The sequence below is a fragment of the Nerophis ophidion genome, linkage group LG10 (assembly GCF_033978795.1).
Source record: "Nerophis ophidion isolate RoL-2023_Sa linkage group LG10, RoL_Noph_v1.0, whole genome shotgun sequence".
NCBI lineage: Eukaryota > Metazoa > Chordata > Actinopteri > Syngnathiformes > Syngnathidae > Nerophis > Nerophis ophidion.
The window spans coordinates 15,232,286-15,237,661 of record NC_084620.1 but is presented as its reverse complement, the minus strand read 5'-3'; positions in this window follow the sequence as shown (position 1 = coordinate 15,237,661).

The following is a 5,376-nucleotide window of genomic DNA, read 5'->3' as shown; positions in this document are numbered from 1 at the left end:
CAGTATTTTTGTGGATCTTTATTTACAGTGTTATTGTTTAACCACTATTTGTCTGTGCTGATAAAGTAGTAACATTGCCTTTTTCATTGGATTTGGCTGTTAGCTACAAAATGGGCCTGATTTACTAAAATCCAAATACCACTCGCTAAGCAGCATGAGCAATCTATAAAATAGTGTGTACTTAGTGTGGGTGTTGCATGTGATTTACTAAGACTGTGTACGATTGTTAAGTGGTCCAGATTGCCTTATTTAAATAAGGATTTTGCGTGTATACAGTCGTCAAAAGTTTATATACACTTGTGAAGGACATAATGTCATGGCTGTCTTGAGTTTCCAATAATTTCTACAACTTAATTTTTTGTGATAGAGAGTGATTGGAGCAAAATACTTGTTGGTCACGAAAAACATTCATGAAGTTTTTTTTTTTTATGAATATATTATGGGTCTACTGAAAATGTGACCAAATCTGCTGCGTCAAATGTATACATACAGCAATGTTAATATTTGGCTACTTGTCCCTTGGCAAGTTTCCCTGCAATATGGTGCTTTTGGTAGCAGTCCACAAGCTTCTGGCAAGCTTCTAGTTTGATTTTTGACTACCACTCTTGACCACACAACTTTCCTCCAGAAGGTCTTATCTTTGTCCATGTGATGTCAAATGAAACAAAAATTGAGCTGTTTGGACTCAATACCCAGCAATATGTTTGGAGGAGAAAATGTGAGGCCTTTTAATCCCAGGAACACCAAACCTACCGTCAAGCATGGTAGTGGTAGTATTATGCTCAGGGCCTGTTTTGCTGTCAATTGAACTGATTCTTTACAGAGTAAATGAGACAATGAAAAAAGAGGATTACCTCCAAATTCTTCAGGACAACCTTAAATCATCTGCCTGGAGGTTGGGTCTTGGGCACAGTTGGGTGTTCCAATAGGACAATGACCTCAAACACACGTCAAATGTGGTAAAGTAATGGTTATATCAGCCTACAATTAAGGTTTTAGAATGGCCTTCCTAAAGTCATGCAATAGATTTAAAAAATAAGCTAAAACAAATACAAGTGCCAAATAGAAACAGCTTCTCGGTCCTTTTAAAATGGCCTGAAATTCCCCCAAAGTGATCAGTTCAGGTGGCCTCAAATTATTTTGTAATTCATTCCATTGAATGGAGCAGCAACTAAAGGCTTTTTTCTTTTTTACAAAGACTTGTGTTGGCTCTAGGAACCAACACGCCAAGGATGTCTTGTGACTTTTAACTGTAGCGACTGGAGTCACAGGAGGGTTGGAATTGGGGCTTAAATCACCAAAAATGATTCCCAGGCACAGCCACAGCTGCTGCTCACTGCTCCCCTCTCCTCCCAGGGGGTTTCGCCACACTTTGTGTGTATGACAATCATTGGTACTTTAACTTTTTTATTTATACATATGTATTCATATGTATACATATGTGTGTGTAATAATATATATATATATATATATGTATATGTTGTTTCAATAAATTAATGTTTGCAAATACATGGAGCGCTGAGTGAATTCATCATATATATATATATATATATATATAAATGTTAAAAATATATGATTTGGTTATTATATACAAATTTCTGTATACCCCTCATATTTCTGTAAATCTTTGGGCATATTTTACTCAGACAGCCATGAATAAATGACATGACTTGATTTCTTAGCAAGTTATCCATCAGTAATTAAATGCACAGGAAGTAGTAACAAACACCATGTTCAAACATAAGGGTGTCCATATGTGCACTTGGCACCAGGACACCCTAGGCTGCAGTTCCATGATCGACTTTGTAGTTGTGTCATCGGATTTGCGGCCTTATGTTTTGGACACTCAGGTGAAGAAAGGGGCGGAGCTTTCTACCGATCACCACCTGGTGGTGAGTTGGCTGCGATGGTGGGGGAGGATGCCGGACAGACCTGGGAGGCCCAAACGCATTGTGAGGGTCTGCTGGGAATGTCTGGCAGAGTCTCCTGTCAGAGAGAGTTTCAATTCCCACCTCCGGGAGAACTTTGAACATGTCACGAGGGAGGTGCGGGACATTGAGTCCGAGTGGACCATGTTCCGCACCTCTATTGTCGAGGCAGCTGATTGGAGCTGTGGCCGCAAGGTTGTTGGTGCCTGTCGGGGCGGTAATCCCAGAACCCGTTGGTGGACACCAGCAGTGAGGGATGCCGTCAAGCTGAAGAAGGAGTCCTATCAGGTTCTTTTGGCTCATAGGACTCCGGAGGCAGTGGACAGGTACCGACGGGCCAAGCGGTGTGCAGCTTTAGCGGTCGCGGAGGCAAAAACTCGGACATGGGAAGAGTTCGGGGAAGCCATGGAAAACGACTTCCGGACGGCTTCGAAGCGATTCTGGACCACCATACGCCACCTCAGGAAGGGGAAGCAGTGCACTATCAACACCGTGTATGGTGCGGATGGTGTTCTGCTGACTTCGACTGCGGATGTTGTGGATCGGTGGAGGGAATACTTCGAACACCTCCTCAATCCCACCAACACGTCTTTCTTTGAGGAAGCGGTGCCTGGGGAATCTGTGGTGGACTCTCCTATTTCTGGGGCTGAGGTAGTTAAAAAGCTCCTCGGTGGCAAGGCCCCGGGGGTGGATGAGACCCGCCCGGAGTTCCTTAAGGCTCTGGATGCTGTGGGGCTGTCTTGGTTGACAAGACTCTGCAGCATCGCGTGGACATCGGGGGTGGTACCTCTGGATTGGCAGACCGGGGGTGGTGGTCAATCTTTAATAAGGGGGACCGGAGGGTGTTTTCCAACTATCGTGGGATCACACTCCTCAGCCTTCCCGGTAAGGTTTATTCAGGTGTACTGGAGAGGAGGCTTCGCCGGATAGTCGAACCTCGGATTCAGGAGGAACAGTGTGGTTTTCGTCCTGGTTGTGGAACTGTGGACCAGCTCTATACTGTCGGCAGGGTTTTTGAGGGTGCATGGGAGTTTGCCCAACCAGTCTACATGTGCTTTGTGGACTTGGAGAAGGCATTCGACCGTGTCCCTCGGGAAGTCCTGTGGGGAGTGCTCAGAGAGTATGGGGTACCGGACTGTCTTATTGTGGCAGTCCGCTCCCTGTATGATCAGTGTCAGAGCTTGGTCCTCATTGCTGGCAGTAAGTCGGACACGTTTCCAGTGAGGGTTGGACTCCGCCAAGGCTGTCCTTTGTCACCGATTCTGTTCATAACTTTTATGGACAGAATTTCTAGGCGCAGCCAAGGCGTTGAGGGGATCCGGTTTGGTGGCCACGGAATTAGGTCTCTGCTTTTTGCAGATGATGTAGTCCTGATGGCTTCATCTGGCCGGGATCTTCAGCTCTCACTGGATCGGTTCGCAGCCGAGTGTGAAGCGACCGGAATGAGAATCAGCACCTCCAAGTCCGAGTCCATGGTTCTCGCCCGGAAAAGGGTGGAGTGCCATCTCCGGGTTGGGGAGGAGACCCTGCCCCAAGTGGAGGAGTTCAAGTACCTAGGAATCTTGTTCAAGAATGGGGGAAGAGTGGATCGTGAGATCGACAGGCGGATCGGTGCGGCGTCTTCAGTAATGCGGACGTTGTATCGATCCGTTGTGGTGAAGAAGGAGCTGAGCCGGAAGGCAAAGCTCTCAATTTACCGGTCGATCTACGTTCCCATCCTCACTTATGGTCATGAGCTTTGGGTCATGACCGAAAAGATAAGATAACAGGTACAAGCGGCCAAAATTAGTTTCCTCCGCCGGTTGGCGGGGCTCTCCCTTAGAGATAGGGTGAGAAGCTCTGCCATCCGGGAGGAGCTCAACGTAAAGCCGCTGCTCCTCCACATCGAGAGGAGCCAGATGAAGTGGTTCGGGCATCTGGTCAGGATGCCACCCGAACGCCTCCCTAGGGAGGTGTTTAGGGCACGTCCAGCTGGTAGGAGGCCACGGGGAAGACCCAGGACACGTTGGGAAGACTATGTCTCCCGGCTGGCCTGGGAACGCCTTGGGATCCCCCGGGAAGAGCTAGACGATTTGGCTGGAGATAGGGAAGTCTGGGCTTCCCTGCTTAGGCTGCTGCCCCCACGACCCGACCTCGGATAAGCGGAAGATGATGGATGGATGGATGGAAGTAGTGTAATAATATCATAAGTCGATTGTACATTTGAATTCATATATATGGAGTACAACGTTTTTTCCAAGTCAATTAAGATGATCAAGTATATAAATTATAAATTACTGTACGTGTGCTCTATTCAATAACAGTATAAACTAGAGCAGGGGTCACCACCGCTGTGCCCGCAGGCACCAGGTAGCCCGTAAGGACCAGATGAGTTGCCCGCTGGCCTGTTCTAAAAATAGCTCAAATAGCAGCACTTACTAGTGAGCTGCCTCTATTTTTTTTATTTTAATTAATTTACTAGCAAGCTGGTCTCACTTTGCTCGACATTTTTAATTCTAAGAGAGACAAAACTCAAATAGAATTTGAAAATCCAAGAAAATATTTTAATAACTTGGTCTTCCCTTGTTCAAATAAATTCACTTTTTTTTTTTTTACTTTGCTTCTTATAACTTTTAGAAAGGCAATTTTAGAGAAAAAATACAACCTTCAATATGATTTTAGGATTTTTAAACACATATGCCCTTTTAACTTTTAAATTCCTTCCTCTCCTGACATTTTAAACAATGTTCAAGTAATTTTTGAATTTTTTTATTGTAAAAAATAATAAACACATTTTAATTTAAATCTTCATTTTAACTTCTGTTTTTTCAACGAAGAATATTTGTGAAATATTTCTTCAAACTTATTATGATTAAAATTCAAAAAGAATATTCTGGCAAATCTAGAAAATCTGTAAAATCAAATTTAAATCTTATTTCAAAGTCTTTTGAATTTCTTTTCAAAATTTTGTTCTGGAAAATATAGAAGAAATAATGATTTGTCGTTGTTAGAAATATAGCTTGGTCCAAATTGTTATATATTCTAACAAAATGCAGATTGGATTTTAACCTATTTAAAACATGTCATCAAAATTCTAAAATAAATCTAAATCAGGAAAAATGACTAATGATGTTCCATGAATTTTTTTTTTAATTTTTTCAAAAAGATTTGAATTAGCTAGTTTTTCTCTTCTTTTTTTTTCGGTTGAATTTTGAATTTTAAAGAGTCGAAATTGAAGATAAACTATGTTTCAAAATAAAGTTTTCAATTTTTTTCCCGGTTTTCTCTTCTTTTAAACCGTTCAATTGGGTGTTTTTTTTTCATAATTTATTCTCTAATAAAAACCTTCTGTAAAAGGAAAAAATATATACGATGGAATGACAGACAGAAATACCCATATATATATATATATATATATATATATATATATATATATATATATTATTTTATTTATTAAAGGTAAATTGGG